General features: G+C 38.3%; 1 protein-coding gene across 4 annotated transcripts in view; it reads left to right on the top strand.

The window, feature by feature from the left end:
* Positions 1-23,681, top strand: part of IRS1 (insulin receptor substrate 1) — a 307,581-nt gene that overhangs the window by 169,298 nt on the left and 114,602 nt on the right. For 3 of the 4 annotated variants that reach the window (XR_004241992.1, XR_004241991.1, XR_004241990.1), the window contains one exon: positions 15,995-16,158. The exons of the other annotated variant lie outside the window; for it this stretch is intronic. The gene's annotated coding sequence lies outside the window, so the exon portion shown is untranslated. The remainder of the gene's footprint in view (positions 1-15,994; positions 16,159-23,681) is intronic. 4 annotated transcript variants of the gene reach the window in all.

Here is a 23,681-nt window from a genome sequence, read left to right as displayed (position 1 = left end):
TCGTGATATTTATCCCCACTTGGACTTGATATGTATTTATAAAGTGTGAAATAAAGGTTTAAATTAGGCATATAGGTTTCTACCTTCACAAAATAAGGTTAAATGTAGTTATTCCACGTGTGCAGACACCTCTATAAGCAGGATTTTTTTTTCCTTGTGTTCCAAAATTATCTTAAATTATTTCTGATATGTGCTGGGAAATCTCTTTGAAGATGGAGCAAAACCAGATCTTTTGCCTTGGTGACCCAGCAACATTTTGAGCAAGACAGTGGAAAATAGCCTATCCTAGGCTCCCTACAGGCAGCAGCCTGGTTCTTGAAGTTGTTTTCTGTGTAAGTAGTAAGACTAAAGATTATTTGTAACCTTCCACAAAGACCAGAAAGCAGTCTGTGGCTGACAATATCAATGTGAGGTTCAAACTGAAGTTCAAAAGGTAAGATGGAACCCTATCTGTAATGTTTTCTGGTTTATGTAGAAGAGGAAGAAGCTCAAAATTTCTGCTTCCCTTGTTTCCTGTGTAGGAAAGCAGGTGTAGGAAACCTGGGGTACAACTCAGTTAAGGAGTTTTCCTGTGTCACAAATAGCAGAAAGAAAGGGCTAAATATCTTTTTAACCCCTGCAGTGGGTGACCTCAAGATTTATTTTACGTGGTTATCATAGATTCATGGTGAATTCTGTTCTGTCCATGCCAGGTATATCTTTCTAGAGCCGTCTTTGTGATACTGGGTTTTGTTTGGTCTAGAATCCTTACTAACAAAAGAATAATGTAACAAATACTTGGAATTTTTGTCCCTGCTGTTTACTAGATTAATTTTTTTATTGAGTCTCCAGGCACATCTATGTCTAGCTCTGCTAAAGTGCAGTGTTTATAGTGTGGCTGCAATTCTCATATTTTTGTGGCTTCTGTTTTGCAAATAGGGTGACACTGGTAGCTCATATGCAGTTTTCAAGTAATAATGTTACTCTGTGTGCATTCCAGAAAGTCTGGCCAAATGTACTTCCTCTGTGAGATTGCAGGCTACTGTGCACAGCCTTCTCTTCTTCATTCATATTGCTTTTATTTCTTTCTTTGTCTCTCCTATTTTTAAAAAACTACTTCGTGAACTGTATTTAGTTTCTTAATTACTGATCATTGCCACTGTTTTTTCATGTATGTACTCTCCCTGTTTTTTCAGCTGCAGACAAAACTAAATCTCAATTGCTGCAGATGTTGCTTCCTTCTAGAATGACCGAGTAGTCTCTTTACTGCCCTAAATGTATGGGCCAAAGCTGACAGTTACGAAAGATGCCTTTTTTTTTTTTTTTTCCTGGATAAAAGTGTTCTACCAGTATCAAGTTGAAGAGCAAAACTGTTTGATCAACATCCTATTTTGTTGATCAATGAAATTTCCATAATATTCTAGTTCTGGTGGTATTGGACAAAAACATTTGACTTCTGGGTTTATTTCACTAAAGTGGTGTGTGTTGGTAGGGAAACAGTGGCATATTGTCATTATTCAGGAGTATTCTTAGTATGTCATGCTTTCAATTTTAAGAAAATAATTTTCGCTTTGCATGTTTTTCTCTGAAAGCCCATTTGCTCTATGTACAAAAGCATTGTAAAGTGTCCTTGTTGTGTGAAGTTAAACAAGGAATTATTTTCACCAAGATTGAAAAATACCATGGTTTATGCAAGAGCTTAGGAGGTGTATAATCTAAGGTTTGAGAACTAGCTGAAGATTTGAGATACCATGGATCAATTTATCACTCGAGTGTGAATTTCCTGTTTGGATGAGGGCTGCTTCTGCTTCATTTCCTTACTGCAATGTGTTTACAGTTACACAGGGTGCTGTGATTAATGTTTGCCAGGTGCTCTAATACTGCTGTCAGGGGAGACATCTAAATATTAGCAGTATCCAACAGAGTACCAGTGTGTCTGAGAAGCAGAGAATCTGATTGTAGAAATGTCCGGTGACTGAACATCAGTGTACAACAATGTGCCTGCAGAAGAAGCATCTTCACAATTGATAAACTTATACCCCTCAAAAATGAGATTTCATCATATTTAAAAGGATAATGGCAACTGTGCTTATCTACATATCTCTGCCTTCAAAATTCCCAATCATCTCTTGGTCCGAGGGTTCCCCAGGTTAATCTGCATGTGGCAAAAAAAGATACACCTCAATCTAGGTGAACATTGGCCATGAGACTTGAGCAAAAATAACCTATATCCATCACTCATATTTATGCCCCTCTCACATCTTCTGCTCCTTTGTGTAGTCACACCAGATCAAGTCCCCAGCTGTATGTGTAGGGCCAGGTGATATTGGCCTCTGGTAAGTGATGAAAGTCAAGGTCATTCACCTGCTTCTGTCTCAGAATCCTCTATTTACAGATACCAATAGAGAACAGGAGACCCTTTTTCCAACCTAGAACATAACTTTGCTCTAGAACAAAAGTTTGCTGAGGTTTGTTATATGTTGTAGAAATGATCAGAGTGCATTTCTAAGTAGAAGAATGCAATTTTTCTATGTAAAGGCTACCTTCTGGACCAGAAAATCATTAAAACTTGGCCTTTGAGGAAGAAAAAAATGAGCATCTAGTATGCGTTTAAAAACCCCCAAAAGATAGATTGATAGCTCTGGCAATACCTGGGTTTCAGTAATTAGCTTAGAAAATACTCCTGTGAATATTAGCTGTAGCAGAGACTTGCTAGATTAAATCTGAATTGTTAAAATGTTCTGGAAAACTGAGGGGGGAAAACTCTGTTGTCTTAACATGCCCTTGGATGTATTTAACTGCTTTTACTGTTGTGAATTGCTTCTAGAAGGCCAAATGACATGCCCAGGTATTTCCTTAAGAAGTTTTTCAGTTTCCTGAGTCTGGCATTTTGCAGTAGCAATGCTCCAAGCATTTAATTGGTCTCCCTTGTATATCTGGCAGTTCTCTCTGTAAGTTCAAACATTTTGTTTGCATTACCTCCCACTCTCGGTAACAGATGTATATACCTGCATATACTTTTATTTTTTCTTTTTTTTTTTCTTTTTTTTTTTTTTTCTTCATTCTTGCATGTTAAACTATTTGTGGAACTCCAGAGCCAGTCAGGCCATTTTTACATCCTGGTGCTAGCTAATCTTGTGCTGTTTGGCTGTGAAAATTTCATGTTTGGGCAGAGTAACTTGGCAGAATTTTCAAGCATTTTGACTGTGTTCATATTCAACTGTGGAAGTAATCTCACACGGGGAGCATGGTTTCAGGTCTGCTCTGGGACCTGGACCCATCAGCACCTGTTTATACTTATGGAAAAACTTGTTAAAGTCTGCACCATTCTTCATGGGCTCAGTGTTAAATCCTACAGGAGCAATGCCCAAAACTGCAATTTTGAACATGACCTTCTCCCTGAAAATGCTTCTCAGATTTGTTCTTAATTAATGTCTTCAAAGTTCGAGTTTGTCACTTTCTCAGTGAGCTCATTTTGCTTATGAATCTGCCACTTAGCTCAGTAACATTAAGCGCTGCTGTCAAAAGCTGATTGATTGCTGCTTTCCATGAAATTGGATATAGGCCACCCAGTGGGTGATACTTTTGCATTTGATGCAGTTTTCCATGTTGCTCTCTTTCTGGCTCCTTGACGATAATTTCTTGCTTTCTTGTCTACTTCTCTAGGTCTGTGCAGAGCTACTGGAGCTACACAGATTACACCCTTGTTAGATTGCCTCCCTTATATTCCTCACCTCTTGATCCTTCTAAACGTTTTTGTACTCTGCATTCCTAAGGGTTTATTTTTCTCCTTTTTATTTTAGCCACAGTATTTGCAAAATTGTACAACAGAAAAGAAATATGCTGCCAAGTGGAATCCAATGCTCTGTGGATCTCACAGAGAACATGGGGGTCTCATATGTGCCTTTCTGCAAAATAGCAACAGCAGCAATCAAGGATGCCCTGCAGCTTCTTCCAGCTTCTCTGGGGATGGTCTATGAGCTTTCCATCTCAAAGGCTTTTTTTTCCCAAGCATTCTACCTTTTCTGTTACAGTTTTCTCTTAAACGATATGCCTGTATGATAAAAAAGAGGATGAGTTGCCTTTGCCTCTCATGGAGCTGTTTATAAAGGAACCCCTTTCTGCCTGTAGGGGAAAAGTTCCATCTGGATGGTGGGAGCAGTTAGAGATTGGTCATTTGCATGCTAGGAATCAGTTTCACTGGCTATTTTACTGTCCATCTTTATACTCCAGCAAGAGTAGGAGATATCAAAGGTCCTGTCTCTCTGTGTGAACAAGCTGGATGCCATGTGGATGTTGCTTTAAAAATATCTGCAAAGACTTCAAACGAAAACTTGGATTCTTTACCCTGAGTTCCAAAGGCCATATCTTTTTTTAGAAGGCCCAGAGGAGGGGCCTGTCAGTAGAAGCAGTAAATTTACCAAATTTATTCAGACATTCGTAGGAACAAAATAGCACCAGAAAGCTATAAATTCATGAATTTAGAGAACTCCCTACAATGAGGGTGGAAATGATCATAGTAAACTACATCTGAATGCAGTTTTCTGTTTCTACTCCTTTAAATTAACTTGGCAAAGATATGTGATATTCACTATTAGGGTAAAATTATGTGAAGCAGCTGCACTGACGGAAGATTAATTATCCTTTACACTGCTGACATTAACCCTACCTGTCATCAGGGCGATGGGAAGAGTTGCCCGCTCATCATGTCATTTTGTGAACACATTTACTACCACTATGTTATTTTAAATTATCATAAAACATGAGTGAAAATGGAGACTGTCACCTGTGGTTTTCTATCAGCACTTTATGATGATCAAATCTCTTAGATTTTTAAATCAGCGGGAAAATATTAGTAGTCATCAGTTAGACTTTGGAATTCCCACACGGTATGTACACCTTTGATACCCTTGTAAGTGACTTACTGTGGTGAATCTGAGATTGTGCCATAAAAAATCCCCAAGACCAGAAAGCTAGTTCTGCTTTCTATAGAAATAGAAAGAAATAACTGGTGTGCCTTAAGGGAGTAGGATGTCTTGCTGGTTTCATTGACAAGGCTACTCTAGCTTAATTTTTCTCTCTATTTATCTGTTCCAATAATTATGATGAGGTAAATACTTACCCCAGGGCTGGACTGCACTAACAGAAACCAGGACCTGAGAAACCTGGGTGAGAGGCAGAGCTGCCCAGTGGGTCTGTTGTCATGCATTCAGGTAAGATGAGTGTCTGTCACTGGCAGTGCACTCTGGCTCCAGACCTCTAAGAAAGATGTGTGGGTTGGGGGAGCTCTGCTAGTGAAAGGTGTCGTGCTGGCTGCCTGGGGGTGGAGAGTCCTGGGCCTCTGCCATCCTGGTGACATAATATATTGAGGAATGCTACTCTGATTCTTCCTGTGTTGTGGGGAGAGTCTCCAGGGCATATCTCCAGATACAGGGAGTGGGGAGGCCAAAAAGGGCTCCCTAGGCTTTGAGACCTCCATTGCAGGACATGGTGTCTTTGCTTCTAAGGATTGAACACAAATTCCTAGAGGTCAACACACTAGAAGGATGGGATTCCATCCAGAGGGACTTAGGCCTGAGTGGTGGGTCTGTGAAAATCTCTTGAAGTTCAACAAGGCCCGGGGCTGGGGCACTCCCAAGTACAAACAGAGGCTGGCTGGAGCATGGACTTGAGAGCAGCCCTGAGGGGAAGAACTTGAGGGTGTTGACTGATGAGAAAGTCAAGATGACTTGGCAATGTGCAGCCCAGGAGGTCACCAGCATCCTGGGCCTCATCAAAAGGTGTGTGACTGGCAGATCAAGGGAGAGGATTCTGCTGCTCTTGTCTTGTGAGCTCCCACCTGGACTTCTGCATCCAGCTCTGGGGGGGAGAAGATTGGTAAGAAGGATGGGGACCTGTTAGAGCTGGTCCAGAGGAGAACTAGGAAGCTGCTCAGAGGGCTGGAGCACCTCTCCTATGAAGGCAGGCCGAGAAAGTAGAAGTTGTTTAGCCTGGAGAAGATGAGGCTCTGGGGAGAACTTAGAGAATCTTCCTGTATCTAAAGGGGCTTCCAAGAGGGCTGGAGAGGGACTTTTCATGTGGCCATGTAGTGACAGGACAAGGTCTAATGGGCTTAAGCTGACAGAGTAGATTTAGGTTAGATATTAGCAAGAAATCCTTTACTGTGAAGGTAGAGACTGGCACAAGTTGCCCAGAGAAGCTGTGGGTGCTCCATCCCCAGAAGCCTCAGGAGGCCAGGCTGGATGGGGCTTTGAACAACTTGGTCTAGTGCAAAGTGTCCCATCCATTAGCAAGGGATTTGGAACTAGTTGATCTTTGAGTTCCCTTCCAAACCAAACCACTGTATAATTCTGTGAGCTATTTGTAATCCCATAAAATTCCCAGTAGGATGTGGGAAAATGCCACTGTTTAGTATGATATTAACACATAAGCTCTCTCTATAAAAGTAATGCTAAACTTTCATCTCCTCTGTCATACAAAGGTCAATTTTAACATGAGTTTGGGACATTTTTCACTGTTAAATCTTCATGTGGGATGTTACAAAAGTCATGGGCTTTCAAGTTTGTGCATTGAAACTTCTCCCTGTAAAGAGAAGAAAAATATTAATGTTTGTAGAGAAATAGCATTTGCAATTCTAACAGGCTGGAGGAGCCCATCCCCTAGTTTGCAACAGTGAGCTAATTAGAGTATGGAAACCATGAAGAAATATAAAGTGTTAACTTGATTAAATTGGATATGGGGCTGCCCACCTGTTCATCTAAATATAAGAGACTCTGCAACATGACCCGACAGTCGTCAGAGGTGGGTAAAGCCAGCACAAGCTTCCATGGAGCCCTGGCTTGGGCTGGGCTCTCTGTCCATGAATGAGGACAAGCCAAGGAAGGGAAAAGCCTGCAAAAATGTCTTGGCACTGCTTCCTGGCTCCCACAGTGACCTTAGATACATATCACTTTATGTAATATTTTTTTCAAATGTGTATAGTCAGCTCTAATAGCTTGTTGATTCCAGCTAAGCTCTTTGGCTTGGCTCTGCTGTCAAGTGTTCTTGTTTGCCTGGGTCTAGTAAGCTGCGTGGCTTGAAGCTATAGGAGCTTCCTAAATGTTATGGAAGTAAACTCAAAAGCTCCGTTGTGATCACTTGTTGAAACAGCTCTTAGTGCACCAAGGTTCCCTGATGCTGAGAAGCTAAATGACTCTGACTTGGTGCAAAACCTTGCCAAGCAAATCTGCGTCCAGAACTTATCCACGGTGTGAAGGAGGTGTCTTACAGAAATTCCTTTAAATAACTTCACACCATCCTTCTCAATAGAATTGAATCTGCATAATCCACATGAATCTTTTGACTTAGACGTTGAATCTCAATGCTTCTCTTAGTGGATGACAGTCACCATCCCAGTACTACTAATTAGCTCTTTATTTAAATGAGTCCGAACACTGAACTTCTGTAGGCATGGATGGCATATCTGCCAATTGCATCTTAAAGCAAAGCTTTGAATTGCTCATGTTAATTCCACACATTCCTCTTATCCACATTTACAGTGTTGCTGTCCTGCAGGTCTTGTTCTCTGCTCTGCTGCTTGTTCCCTAAAATACAGGTTTATTTCTTCTTCTGCCTCGTATATCCATTTTTTGTAGGGCTACCAAGTGTTAAATTTTGGTGAAGTAATGTTATGTTTCTGCTGTAACTCTGCCTCAATGCAGTGATCCTCCCTTGGTTGATCTTAAGCCCGTTAGGGTGCACTGGCCAGCAGCTTCTTTTTGAATATGTGTTATTTCCTTTCCCAGGAGTATTAATTTGAAGAAGCAGCCCACCTTCTAATGATAATATAGAGCTTGACTGTTACTTGCAATTTAATGGTGTGTTGACATTGAAAACCTGTCTTCACTCCAATTTTATACGTTTTATTTATATACATCATATATTGCATTTGTTGCTGAATTAAAAACTTTATTCCTAGTGACTTCCATGGCAATTTTGAAAGAGCTGTCTATATTGCATAAATAACAAGCTTTTCAGCTCAGAAGTGATTTACATCTTCCCAAGTTGCATGATTTCTTTGTTAGGCTTATTAAAAATTCTCAAAGGGCACTTTATTTTTACCTCCCTTCCCTTTCCCTGCCATTGTGTCTGTAATTCAGTGCTCAGAAGCCACAGGGGAATAGCAACCCTTCACAAGCAGCCAGGCTGACAATAAGTAGTGCTGGCTCCAAGTCCTACCCCTGTGCCTTCGCTACAATTACACCTTGCCTCTGCTTTGCAGTATCCTGCTTGTTTGTTTCTGGACCTCTTCTAAACAAGAGTTAAGGGCATAAAAATGAATTGTGCAAGAACTTTCCTTTATAGTGACTCTATGCTGTGGGGAATTCTGTTAGAGATTATCTTTTTGGGCCATAAAACTTCTTTCAAATCTCTTTTAAGACGGATGTGAATTCCAGTTTCCTGAGGTAAATAAATACAACTTTCCAATCATGTTCTGTCCACCTGCCAAAATCAGGTCTATAAGGGCAGCCAAAATCTAGTATTGGTTTACACTGGTACGAATCTCCTGACCTTAAAGGTTGAATCTTTGTAACGGAGAGTGGAATTTGGCTTGTGGCCTTGGTATCTTACATGGCAAGGGTGAAAGTATACAGTTCAGACCACATATAACAAGGAGGGGCTGGTGGGGGGGAAGTGATGAAAAAAAAAAAGGTACTAAAAGAAGGCTGTATACATGCATGTGAGCATAGGTGTTTGTATAAATTGCTCTGATTGCTTATTTCTCCTTTCTTTATTAATAAACTTACATAAACTCTTTATATTAAATAAAATAATTTTTTATTTGTATCTTTTGAGTTATCACTTCCTTCCAGCAGAATACCAACTTTTTTTTTTGAAGTCTTTGATATTATGTGCATGAAAGCCAGTATGTTAATGTTTTTCTGTTACATGGTGAATGTTTGGGTGTCACTTTGCCAGTTTGTGCAGCATGTAATCCCCACTTGTTAGGGGTTAGAACTGAGGTTCTATTATAATAGAAAATTGTGAGACATAACTGTTGCTTTTTTCTTTCTTGCTGACTTGTTTCTATGTTCCTTTTTTCCTTTTTACTATGACATCTTTAAATGCTGTCATCATTTTTTCAGTAGAATGTTTCTGTATTCCACCAGGAAAATCCAATAGCTTTTTGTTTTTTAGGTAATTTTAGATAATGTTAGAAGCTAGAGATTGAAAAACTCAATTAAGCAAAAATTATAATAATGGTTTCTTAGATAAAAAATATTTTGGCTATAGAAAGAACACTTGTGTATAGAAACAATGCAAAATAATAATACTGCTTTATTCTGAAGAAAATAGAGAATAATAGGAATGGCCACTTAATGATAATTTTAGAGCAGTAAATTCAGTTTTCACTTACACTGTTTTAAGGATGAAGCAACTCCATTGAACCAAAAGGAATTGAGGTTTATATGCTGACAGTCTCTTTGCTGTTGCCTTTCTTTACACATGTTTACTGGTGATTTTGTCACAAAGCTCAGCAATTTTAAGTAATGTCCATGGGAAGAAAGGGCTCGTCCAAACTTTGAGAATATAAGAAGGCATCTAGGGCCAAAGTGGTTATCCAGTCTGTGTTAAGCACTGCTTGTCAGAGCACCAAAGTTCCATGCTAGGTAAGGGAGTGATACCTACCATAGAAACTGGAGCAGGTTCTTGGCTCAATGGAGAAAGGGCTGCGTTGTACATGCAGAAGTCACTTGAAATCTGTGGAGTCTTTCACAAGTACGACTGAAAAGAATTTCTCTCACCCTTTCTGTCCAGAATTGAAGATTAGAGTAAATCTCAAGGTGTTAAAAATATGAATTGTAACTCCGCATGGTGTCTTGGTGTGCTTAAATCCCAATGGATGAACTCGTGCTTTGTTTTTGGCCTGAATTCTTGTTGTTTGGTATTTGAAAAGTAATTGCTTTTATTAAAGTTTTTTCCTTAATCTTGTGCTAGTACAAAAAACCCTGTGTTTAAGTCTGAAATTCATTTTCTCACAAATGTTATTAGGGTGTTTCTGGATCTGTGGGTGTTTAGCTCAGATTCTTAATAAATGTGCCTTAGAGGCTGTTTTACATTCCTTTGGGACTTCAGAATTTGGGATTGTTATTAGATATTTCCTGTCTGACTCTGAAAGAGGGAAGGAAACTGAAAACAGAAGGGTACTTCTTGAGGGAACAGCTGTCCTGATAGTCCCATGGGACTTCCTCTGAAAACCTGGCTGTCTGGACTCTGAGATGGATGAGCATCTTCTATCATGTGAGCCTGCCTAAAAAATATGCTGGATTGTGTTGGGAAACAGCAAAAGCTGGATAGTTTTGCTAGAAATGAGGAGGAAAAAGAAAAAGGCCAGGTCAGAGCACCAAAGCTGGCTTCAGCTCTGCTTTTCAATGGCTACTGTGCAAAGACTTGCTAAAATTCTGCCTTCAGTCCCTGGTGTGTTACAGGAGAAGTGCAAGAACAGTGGCTTTTTCTGTTGGTTTGCTTTTTTTGTTCTTGTTCTGTTTTGTTTTTTTTTTTCCCCTGAAGTTCTCTGCAAATTTTATGCAGTGCTCTAATCCTGTGCTTTGTGAGGAGAAATTTCACATTTCAATGGAGACAAAGCTACTGGGTAGGGAAAGCCCTGACTGCATTAAAAATTAAAATATTGGGACCTTGATTTTATTTCTTGATAGACACAAAAAACCCAAGAGTGACTTCTGCATGCGTTATCCCTCTCCTTATTTGTGAAGCTGATTACAAGACCTAACCATTCTGTTAGATGTAGTGTTAGGTAGCATACTTGGTTTTTTGTCCTTCTGTTTTTTTCATCAGCACGAGCTTTGTCTTAGGTGAGTAGTGAGGGTATGAAATAAGGAGATATGAGGAATGATGTACAATTTGATCAGTATGTGGCAAGTAACACGATTCTGGCTTATGCTATTGAGCAGGGTGACAAAATGATCCTAAGTGGCATGAGAAATCCTATCCTGGGGAAAACTGATGTCTCTGCTGCTCAAAGCTCCAGCCCAGGCAAGGTGAGGGGCGATGGCCTGTGGAATAAGAAGGGGATGTGGGCAGGTGCTGGTCCCCAGGCTGTCCTGGGGCTGGTGGCACACAGCAGTAACTCGATCTCTGGGGAGTGGGGCTTGTTTGAGAGCTGGCACTATTGAAAATGCTACACGCTGCTTTACTGGAAAAATAGAACATCAAGACACTCATACATCAGTGATTACTAGAAAAACTTTACATTCACCCACTTAGCAGTTTATGCAGAAAATTTGGAGTTCTGATAAAAACAATTGTTTCTGGAGAGGTGATCAGACTTAAAAGGCAGGTAGACTTAAAAGGTGAGAGGACATGGGAGATCTTGTTTCAAAATCTACTGAATAATCATCACCCTATGACTTACAGTGGGAGTTTCAAAACCTGTGTTTATGGAGGCAGTGAAGAGCTGCAGAGGTAGTATGAAGTGTTCTGATGTTTGGAATTGCTTATCTAGTATAGATTTTTAGTTTCATGTTCTTAAGTGATGATTTCTTTGGTATTAAGGCTCAATTTAAGTATGGCATAACATCTACTAAGTAATTTCAGAAAATCAGGATTGTATAACCTCTTAGTTTATATAGGAGAAAGTGCAAAACAATTAAGTACAACTGATTATATTCTGAAGATACTGATATGTAGGACAACACGGGAGTCAGGAAAATGAACTCTAAGTAGCCTCTGATCTTAATTGAAAAACTGTGAAGCACGTGCAACACAACTCACAGGTTTCCTTTGTTATGCTTTATATTATATTATTATATTAGTGCCCAGGAAACTGGTTTCTGCTGCCTCTTGGGGATCAATGCACAGCAAATAAATGGGGCCCCTTCATTTCCCTTCTGTGGGGTTTTATTCTTTATTTTTTTTCCTTCCAGCTCTGTTCTCTCCTCGTATTTTCCTTTTTTTCTCAGCTGTTGAGATAAATAAAAACATGAAGTATGCAGACAAAGTATAGCAAGCAGACATTAAACTTCTGGAATAACTGTTTATATGGTCAGGCTCTGCTTTCATGTACAACTCATACTCAGGTATGAAATGCTAAATGGCTTTGTGTGAGAATCCTACTATTGTTGAAACCAGGGAGAGCTTTGCCATGTCTTCTTTGGTTATAAAATTGTCTTGTCTGTCTTCTCAACTTTCTGGTAAGTTCAGTGAAGGGTTCACCAGGTAACAGAGCTGCAGGGAAAGCTCTCCAAACCTCGTGAAGTGGATCATTTGTTGTTTAGAAAAGTATTATGACAAATTATAGGGTAAGCTCCATGTCACTGCTTGAAAAATTTGAATTGCTGCAAGCAAAGCCATCCAGCAGAGCTGCTGAATAGGATGGTATAAGACTTGGCACTGCTGGTTTTTGCAGGTTTTGCCAGGCTCTTTCGTGACTTTTCTTCCTATCATATGAATTTTGTCTTTTGCAACTCTGTTAGAAATAAATAGGAAACTAAGTAGTGAGCAATGTTGTTTTAGCTGCCTTTAGGCTGCTGAGCCACTAAGCAACAAAAAGAACTTTTGATATAACACCTTCTTTAAAATAATCTCGAATGTTAAAACTTTGCCTTGTTTTTAGATTTAGGGATGTGGGGCAAGGAGGAAGAGAGAGACTCTAAGCCTCTTCTCACAACCATATAATTTGCATTCATTTGTTACTTTCTTTTAAAATAAGGGGACTATGGCACTACCTTGGAAAAAAGTCTGAGTTACCTTGGGTGGGTAAGGATTTGGTGAGACTAGTATTTCATTTAATTCATTATGTAGAAGCATTTACCACATGCAAAGAACCATCACCCATGTGGGTAGTTCTGGCATTAGGTTTAAATCTCTTGTGCTGAAACAGTCACCTTTTGAACAGGTATTTTTTCTGTATATTGGCATGACATAATTAAGCAATAAATCATGAACATTTTTAATTGAGTTGAAAAGTTTATTGATGAAAAAGGGAATAAGAATTTTTTTTCTAATGGAAGAAGCTCTTTGGTGGATGAATTTTGCCATTGAGATTGAGTTTGTTAGTTGAGATCAAAAACTTCTAGTGTCAAATTGAGATTTAAATACCCAGAAGTTAAAAATAATAAATGAATTATTATTAAACAGATATAATTTAATTTTTCATAAACTTTTCAGCACGAATGCAATTGCACATAGATGAATTTGTACATTCAGTACAACTTGTCATTCAGTATCAAAGATTATGCTGCTGGGAAGGTAACTTTTCCCTGCAGCTGGAATACAATAAGGGTTTTATTTGTTTGTGACATGAATTTTGACTGATTCCAGGGACCCCTTTTAATGACTGAATTCTGAACCTCTTGGTACTGTAAATAATCTAATCTGCAACAGCCCCTATGAAACAAAACCAAGGTTAAGAACAGGAAACTTTCAAACTCTCTGTTTTAGGTCAGTATCCTAAATATCCAGTTGTCTCAGGGAATCGTTAGTAAGTTGCTTTCATCTGTTGGTGACCAGTGTGAATATATTACTGAGCTTGACAGCATCTAAAAACTATTGGCATGTGTGCAGTAAGTTTGGAAATCTCAGCTTTTAATGGACAAATGTGTGGTGCAGGAGCTGTGTTCACAACTGGCAGTTCTGTTGCCACTTGTGATGCACAGTGTGGATGAAAATAAGCATCCTGCTGGCCTCTGAATGTCATTCTTTGAGTCAGGCCTTAAAGGCTTCAGTGAGGGAGTAGTGTAGGCTCCCTCTGTTTTGTGTACCCATTTGGGAATCTCTACCTCTAAAGCCCTGGTTAGGCATATGTCACATGATACCTAAGCCAGGGATTCCCTTCCCCTGATGGAGTATTCCAGCAAGGGAATCATATGGATTCAGGAGGTCAAATACTTAAAGCAAATGCCAGAGCTCTTGGCAGGTTTAGTTTTTTTCAAAGGCAGCTGATTTTGTTTCCTTCCTGGTACTTATGGTTGGCTGGCACCCCTCTTCTCTGGGAACAACAGTAACGTTCCTGTGCTTTTAGAGCCAATGTCCATCAAAGACAGTAGCACCAGCAATTAAGGCACTTTGTTTGTCAGCCTGCTAGTATTTTTAGGAAGCTGATGGAATTTGGTTTGTCATCTAATGCGTTGATCCTTTGCCAAATGTCAGGTCCCCTGACCAGCCGCCCAAGTCCCTCTAACAACTGTCACCCTGCCTTGCAGAAAGTGGAATGCCATGGAGCTGGCAACTCAATGAAGAATTAACAGCCTCTGCCAGCATGCTCTAATTAAAGAGCTACATAGACAACAGCTGGGAAAAATTCATCAATCACAAAATATTTATTATTGGAATTAAAACACCTCATAACTAATGCATAGGTTTGCATTGATTACCATCTCCTGGAAGGAACAAATGGTACCAGCTCTGTGTGTCTGGGCATTTTGAATGTTTATATCACTTGTACGGTCACCCATCTGCCTCTGGTTTGTTAACCATAATTAAAGGGTTGATCAGCTTCTTTGCAGCTACTCAGGGTCAACATCTGTAGAACTGTGATGCTGAACACTACAAGGAATTCTGAATTCACTTTGTCATGTGGTCCATGGCATTATTTGTGTGTGTCAATCTTCCAGGCACGTGGACAGGACTCTAGAGTTACTCACCCTTGAGCAAATCAGTAGTAATGCAACAAATACTAGATTAGTTGCATAGACTTATAACCATGGTTAGTTCATAAACAAGCTCAGGGTGAATTGCTCAGTTTACTTCTCCGAGCCATTGTGCTGTCTAATGTGGCAGTAGTGCAATGGTGTGTCCTTTTGTAATATGAGGTGGATATGTTGCAGTCAAACCACTAGAAAACTTAATATGAGAAACACTTTCTAAGCTTTTGAAGATGGTCATATAAAAATATGCTTATATGCACTCACATTTGTATATATTCAATGCCATGTATTTTTCTTGGCAACATCTTTTGCCTGATTCAGAAGCAAACTTTTCTATTTCTATCAACACTTACAAGGACTTTTGCAATATTTGTACAGATGCAGTTCTGAAGCACTAGATCGCTGTGTTTATGGTTAGTTCAAGGCCTGAGGTCTCACTTAAGCCCTCCAAACTTATGGTGTACTTCCTAGAACCATTATATCCAAAATGAATGGGGCAAACTTTAATGTTAGAGCTCTAATACAACATCCTTCTCCGAGGCATGAAAGTGAAGATGCAGAAAAGAGCAAGCAAGAAGTTAGCTCCAACGTTCTGAACCTCATGGTCTTTCTTCAGTGCTCATGAAATGGTACTTACAGAATCATGTGCTTGGCAAGCTGGTAGTAATTGATTTTCCTCATCTGAAAAAAAAAAAAAAAGCTTGAAAATATTTAGTGGCACTGATAGAGTTTGAAAAATATATTAGTAGGTAGGCTGAAAAAAATCAGATTGCTTGTGAATGAGAAAAATTGTATTGCTTTAATTAAATTAAAGAAAATGCCTGGTATCCAGTCCTGGAATGTTTTTATGGCACAGTAAGCACTGGCATTTGTGTTTGTCTGTGGTAGAATCTCGTTCTGCCTTTTAGCACAGCAGAAATATAGTTACCATGGAGGAGGTCTACTGGATCTCTTTAAATCACAAAATTAAAACCAAATATAAGATGGTACAGGGACCTAAACATCAGATTCCTGAAAGATAAAATTATCAGCCAACATTTCATGGCTGTAGTAGACACTGTTTTGGTTGATATTTTAGATTAACTTTTAGGTCAAACCTTGAGTATTGCCCAAGATGTGCAGACATTTAATGAGGCATTATAAGAAATTCTTACTACTATATAATTGAGATAAATAACAGTTTTAATGAATAACTATGACCTCTTATGTCAAGAGATGAAGATAATAATTATGTCTAGAGATGAGCAAAGCAGAATTTATTCTTTATCTTGCCTACTGACTTAGTTGGCATTCATGAGAGCTGAGGAACCCTTCCTCTAACGGACATGCTGAACAGTTCATTCACCATGTTGTTCTCTTCCTTTTGACAGGTCCTTTGCTACATGTTGAGCACAGCCCAGACCTTTGAGAATTTTCTATATACTAAGATGAGGAAAAAGAATGATCCTAATGGGTCTTTCAGAGATTCTGTTGTTGGATACTTTTCTGCTTTCACACAGGCTTGATTCTGACATGACTGTTGACTTCAGTAAAGGTAACATGATATACTTGTTGCTTTGTTGTTTTTTTTCTCATGAGAACAAACTGGATGTGTGTTTAGGTTTGCCACAAAGTACTACTGGGGTTGGCAGCAGCAAGACAAAGTAAAAGATCCACAAAACAGTGAAATGTTTATTGATGCACGATGTAAATGCTTCGCGTACTTTGTGACAGCTGATGGAGATGATAGTCATAGCCAAGCTGAATTTCCACTTCCATGGACAGATGTGCTAGGACAGTGTGCCCTGGTATTTAGGTATACTGACTTCCTAGACTTGCACCAGGAGGAATTTGCGATTATGGGTGAGGCAGGTCTGCTAATGGCTGTACTTAGATTTTGTGCTCAAACTATGGTAACTTATTTCTAACATTTCCTCCTTAAACTGCTCCATGATGTGTTTATGCACAGTGGAGGGTGTCAGTACTGAACGTAGTACATGTAGCTCCAAAAGCTCCATATGTTTTAAGGATGAGAGAGGTTTTAAAATATGTCAGCCTTTACTACACTGAAGGGTTTGACTTTAATGCCATACTTGCAGTATTTCTTCTAATTAAGAAGTGAGGAATACTACTAATTCAGCAGTAAAGTTAATTAGCACAGACGATAAATGTTTATTTGTTTTTTAATAGCAACAAATGCATTATAAATGACTCCCGTGTTCATCTGTTGTACAATCCTGCTGTTAGAGTAATTTGTAACATAACTTTTTCTTACAATAGCTGTTGACTTTGCAAAAGCATGAATATGAGTTTGGTGTTGATTGTGGAATAACCATGTTAAGTGTTAAACCAGCTAAATTTTTGACAGGACTTGCTATGTGAGAAAGATTAAAATAAATTGTGTGTATATTGATGGATATTGAACTGCTTAATGTAGTCCTTATCTACAATCAGAAACCTGCTTTTGCAGGCATTTCAAATCTGAAATAGATGTGTTTTTCCTAAATACAAACTTGCTACATCTAAACTCTAATAACTTTATGATAATTCTTGGATTTTGAAATAAAAGTGTGGAAGTAGAACTTCTAGTTTTGTGTGATTTGATTGACTGGAATTTCACAGATGCTTATGAAAATTTGATAGCAAACTTTAATCTGTAAATAATTTATAGAGTTTTATAATATTTTTGGTAGCAAGTACTGTTTTTATAGCATTGTAGATGTACCTAATAGTTTCAAAGTGAGTATTTGTCAACGTTTGTACTAAAATATTGAAATATTTTACTTTACCCCTTAATGTGGTTCTGCAGTTCTTACTTTCTGAAACAGCACAATCATGGAATGAAAAGCTGCCATGTAGTCCTGCTTCATTCAGGACAAACATTTTGTACTGAACTTAATCCCATCTTCTGAAATGAGGGATGCTGAAGAGATTTGGGTTTAAGACATATGCAATGAAGAGGGAAAACAGTAAGGTGTAATTTCTGCTGTGAGGTGATGTCCTTAGAGAAGTATCTTTTTAGAGATCTGTGTGCCAGTTTGGGTTTCTAGAGTGGGAACCTCTAGTAAGTGTGGAAGACAGAGTATTTTGGAAATGACTAAAAGAGAGCTGGTTTTGGGGAATGGAGCAGTTATGGGCAGACTGGTTATACACACCTAATTCAGCCAACACTAGAAAACTGAGAAATAGTCATCTCATACTGTCTTTGTTTTTTGTTTGAAGTAAACTTTGCCCTTGGGTGTTATGAGAGATAAATCTTGACTCTTAATACCCTAATCAATGCTATCATCTTTTCTGCAGCTCCAGTCTTTTCATAGTCTTTTCAGTCTTGACTGCTGGTCAAACTATTGAGTCACTTAAATTGATTAAAGCTTTTCCAATTTTGCAACATCATCGCTAATGCAATGAATCCAGTGACTTAGACATCTTCTCAGTGTTATTTCTGACTCAAGAAGAGAAGTTTGGAAGATTATCTAGCTGTTGATATGCCGGCTTCTGTATTGGCAATTTTCCCGTAGAGAAGCAAATAGTGTATGGAAAGCACTGAACTCTTTCTTCCTTGGGAAAAAGAGTAACAAAAACCTTATACATACACTCAGATATACTGTTGGAGACGCTGAAATGTCACCATAAAGGCTGAATATGATTTACTTGCACAACAAAAGCTCCACTTCTGGGAAGTTGTGTCTTTGGTATGAAAATCAGTGCATCTCCTACGCATTTTTCAGGATATTCTCTGCATAAAGTGTGCATTTGCTGAGGATTTCTGAGTAAATATGTTATTTCTTTAACAAGTGTCATTACTTTTGAGCTTTAATCTTGACTTCTGAATGCAGTATCTATAACTTTGGTTTCTGCAAAAGTTCCCAGAAGGCAGTTACTTGATTGCTGAGGAAATAGTGAGAAAGATCCTGTTTTAGTAGCTATTGCCTGCTTTATACTTTTCACAAAGATATTTGCAAATGTCTTATTAAAACAACAAATCCAAAAGGGTGGAAAGGTGGTGTCTGATCTAACCCTCAGTGAAAAAACCTGGACTGCACAGACTCATTAGGAATTAATTCCAATTGCTGTAGAATAACCTGTAAAGCTGGATTATGTTAGATTTAGAGGACTAGATGCAGATCTGACAAAGGCAAAGTTGCTTCACATTTTCTTGAATGTTAGAAAAATATCCCTGGTATTTGAGCTGCATTTAGTTTAAATATCGCTATTGGAGTGGTGAAGAGGATTAGGGGAAGAGGAGCAGAACACCGTGATATGCAATTTTATCCTGGCTTTCATACTCCTACTGAGGCTGGAGAAACAGAAATCAGCCTTTAAGTGGGTATCTGGGTCCTTGGGAAAAGGACTTAATTTCATGAAGAAGAAAAACTACTTACTGATTTTTGTTACTGAGGAAAGCTTGGGACGGTATGTAGGTTTGAGGTAGACTTTTAAAAATCAGTGTGCGAAGCTGGTAAGGGTCTGTGAGCTTGCTTTGCTCTTCATGTGGTGATCTCTGCATTTAGTCCTGTTTGCAGTCACTTAGAGTTTTTACTAATTAGCGTATTGATGGCAAAGTCAGTTTAATTTCTATGTCCTGGACTGTGTGTTGCTGGGCCCTAAAACAACTCGTGCAGGAATGTTGTTGCTCTTGTCTTTCATATAGAATACTTGACTCTTAAGTCTGCTCACCATTCACAGAATTAGAATGGTGGCTAATAACCATCATATGATACCTTGGGTGTGAAATGTATGTATCCAGATATTTCTGTCCTCCAGCTCTGTTAGAGTCTGTTGCCTTTAGCTGTGTTTCCCTTGAAACAAGTTGGTCATCAAAACTTATTCAATCTATTGTAAATTTTCTTGAAAAGTTCTAATCGAAAATTTCAGTTTTATAAATTGAAAAGGTTGAATTATTTGCTACACAAATTGGAAATACTCTCTTTTAAATAATAGCATAATGTCATTACTCAGGGCGTTATTACCTTCATTTAAGCTAAGAAAAACAAATGTTTGGCACAGATGAGAATAATCATAAACCTATTGTTATTAAAATGCCTTAATACATTTTCAGAGGGGATTTCCCATTCACGTGTAGGTGTGGTTATACTTTTCAGAGTTTGATGAAGAGAGCATCGAGAGCTGAAGTATTTTTAGCACTCTTATAAAGGGGAATATATTAGGAAAACTTAGTGAGTTCATGTGTCTATTGCTTTTTCAAGCTCTCACATCTCACTCAGAGCCTCAGTGCAGCTGGGCTGAATACTCATCTCTTGGCTGTATTTAAGGTCAGCATTGCTGGGAGTTAAAATGAAGGAATAACATAGTGCTCAGGCTGCAATTTCCAGAGACCAGAGATTTCCAACTATGCAAATGTTTATATTTTATTTCTGTTTTAATTCTAAATGAAAAAAACTTAAATATATTGTTCAAAAAAACTAAGAACTGAATTAGTCAAGCCCTGCTGAGGAGGTGATGGTTGAATCCCTGGATGGCAAATGAAAGGGAAAGTACTATCTGTCTTCAGTGGTTGAAAGTTTTATCTTCTATTTGAGAACTCTATAGACCCATCCATCAGGTGGTCTGACAGGGAAATTAAATTGGGTTATAGCACTGCAAGAAGTCCAGATTATGTTCCTGTTGAGCAGTAACAAATTGTGGTGAACCTTCTATAAAGTTTCTTTCTGTTTTTCACAAAATAATGCGGTATAGAGGTAGTCATCACAAGAGGTGCTGAGGAAACCTTTGGAAAAGCTTGCTATTCTTTAATAAGGAAAAGATATGAAATTATATATGTGGCTTTCTTTTCCTGTAGAATGACTTGTGTTCTCTGCTCCTTTATAAGCACACTAAATCCACCTAAGGTGAAATTTGCTTTATTTGCTGCAAAATGAAAAAAACTATTCTCCTGACAATGAGATAATGTACTTGGGCCCCTATTGTGATGGGTCACCATTAACTTCCACTGAACATGGTAAGAGATGCAGCTATTCTGCTGGGGCTCACTATGGAACCCTAATTTTCCTCCAATAACAAAACAAAGAGTATTTAAGTTGCACTCGCCTTATGTGTGCATTTTAACTAGACTGAATTCAGTAGGCTTTCTTATCTTTGATTTATTTGAAAAGGAGCTCTTATACACAGTCAGGATCCAAGTGCTTTTGAATGCAGCTTATATTCAGATCTAGAATCTCCTATCATTCCATCCTGGGTCTGAATATCCTTCAGCTTGAAGAAACTTCAGACCCATCTCTAATGTCAATGGAAAACTGTGAATGTTTGAAAACAGGTCCAGAGTTGTTCTCAAGCTTTGTGAACTTCAGCCAGCTATTCCATTAAGGTGTTATTTTCTTTAACCAAATCTGAAAGAAAGGTTTCTGGTATCAGGTTTCTTTGCGTCCTTCTGAAAATCTTTGCATTCATATGGAAAATTAACATCCTTTACATCTTTGCATGTATCTATAATACCTGTAGAATGTGTGAGATCCTGGATGTTTTAACAAACAAGAACGAATTTCTTCTAATTCTTTGTTGTCTCTTTCAAACCAGTTGCATTTAACTATACAGCCCGGACTATTTTTGAATCATATCCATGTCTTCTTAGACTCAAAAGAAAAATAAAAAAGGGAGGGATTTCCTTCCAGTTGGATGTTCTTTGTACAGTGTGAGCATTAAGAGCCATTGGTTACCTAATATCTTGTTTATATGGAAGCTAAGCTACCTTTTAAAAATAGGTACAAATGAATGCAATAGAAAAATAGAGAAAGTTTAAAAGAAAGGCTGATGTTGTTTAATGAAGTGTGGCATTCTGATCTGTTTTTAAAAGCCTTGTTCCTTCTCAGTTAGCAATAGGGGTAAAATGTTTCTCTTATGGGCTTCTGCTCTACACATTGCATGCTTGCTTTGAGGGATTTGAAACCTAAATAAACCTTAGCTCACAAAAGATGTAAGCATGAGAAATCTCTTCCTTTTTCTGGAATGGCTTGGGGGCTGATTGTTTACTTAACAAGCTGGTGCCCTGATTTTGCCACTGACACACTTTGACAAAAATTCCCCTCACAGGCATTTAAAGTTGCAAAAGGGAAGAAAATTGAGAAGAAAGATGTGAGTCAATGCACAAAGCCACAAAGGTCTGCTGACGTAGGTGTTTTCAATATTTAGTAACTATATCCAAAGTTGCAGTGCTAGAATGGTCTCGGAGAGGGAAGAGTCAGTGATGTTCTGATATAATCAGAGCAAACGAGATCTTCCTATGAGTTGTTGCTTGCTTGAGTTATGTACAGGAGCTCACTTGGGAAGAGGGAAATCATGTCTATGGAAAGACCCAGAAGAGTCCTTGCAACAATCCTAACAAACTAAAGTGAAATTTAAATAGTGCACGGGCTCTGTGCCAGCTCATAAAAGGTGAGTGTGTTTTATCCTTAGATGTTAAGATTGTTGAGTGGCTGAATTTGGGAATTGGCTTTTGTTCTCTTCACTGAAGCAGCTGGGAGTTGTTGGAAAAGGCAGGCGCAGATGCAAACGTGACATCCCTACAGTTGGCACTTCCCAGAAGAGCGTGAAGTGCCAAACCCAACTATGAGAGCCAGGGAAAAGTTGGTGTTTAGCTGATGGATTTTGGTGGTGGGGTGTGGGGTATTTTTGTTTTGTGTTGGGTTTTTTTTGTTTGTTTTTATTTTTGATTTTGTTTCGTTGTTGGTTTTTTGGGGTTTTTTTGTGTGGGGTTTTTTTTTTGGTAGGAAAAATACTTTTGAATGTTTTGAGACCCTGATACAAAACTATTTTCATAGCTGCAAGATTCCCTTCCCACTAAAGTTTTGTTTTTTGGGTACAAAACTTTATTCCCTTCTAAAAACTTTTTCTAACTAAGAGGCATTGGCCATTCACCAGAGAAGAGGGTTTTTTCTCTTGTCTAGTTCCTTTCTCTTTCTTATTTCCACTTTTTATACCAAGATGCAAGAAAGGGTTGTATGGAATGAACTGAGGAATGGGGAAATGGGTGGAAAAAACCCTATTTATATCATTTAGAACCAAATAGGGAAGAATGAAAATAGTGGTTTTCCCATGAATTTATGTTACTGTACAGTTGAAGGGAAGGGCAAAAAAGAAGGTGGAGGTTTCCTTTCATGTTGTGGATATTCTAATTTTTGTCATATGAGTTTCTCGAACTGTTTCTACAGAACTAAACTATCACATTTCCCCAGATGAGATTTCCTATGATTGCTTCATTCCAAGTCACAACAGACTCTTCAGCAATCACTTTTTGACTTCCTGTTTTTTACATTGTAAAACTTGGATTCTGCTGTAATTATTATATTAAAATGAAAAATGAAAATCTTCAAATAAGCAAAATTTTCAATTTCTTTTCATGTACCTGAAGTGTTTATAGATTTTAGGAAGCACTATTTCAGTGTGATTTCACCTTGTGACCAGACAAATTATTGAAGTTTGTCAGTGACAGGGTTAGAAAACCTTCTGATCAAAAAGGAAATTGAACATGAGTCTGAAATGTGCAAGCAGATTATATTAGTAATTGGTATGCATCTCATCTTAACTCATTCAACTCTTTCTACATTTTTTAAGAAATTATTTATTAATGGAAATACACATTTAAAACATAGTGTAATACTATGATTCATCAAAGAAGTGGACATATGGGTATATCCTAAGTTGCAGTAAAACCCAGCATCTCAAATGTTGCTCAATGAAAAGTCTTATTTGTCCATACTTACTCTACTTGTAGAGAAGAACGGACTTGAAATGGTTCAAGAAACTTGATTAAGAGCAATTTGACTTTCATTTTTATAGCACAAGTAGTAGTATCTTTTATTTCCTTTCAAGTAGTTTTGACTGGAAAATAAAATAGTTTGTAAAATTTCAAATGATATCATTTTCCTCAGGTAACTTTTTATGAACAGCTTTTTTTCTAGTGTTTTTCTAATTTTCTGAGGGAGCTGGGAGCAAGTCAAGCAGGAGAACAGGGCAGGCACCTGTTTTAACGAAAGCTTTCCAACCAGTTCTGCTCTGTATGTAGTCTTTTCTAGATTTGATTTCTTTTTCCTCACCGAATAAAGGATTCTCCCTTATTATCTA

The sequence above is a fragment of the Corvus moneduloides genome, chromosome 10 (genome assembly GCF_009650955.1).
Source record: "Corvus moneduloides isolate bCorMon1 chromosome 10, bCorMon1.pri, whole genome shotgun sequence".
Lineage (NCBI taxonomy): Eukaryota > Metazoa > Chordata > Aves > Passeriformes > Corvidae > Corvus > Corvus moneduloides.
Note: the sequence above shows the minus strand (reverse complement) of the source record. Positions and strands in the feature narration are given on the sequence as shown.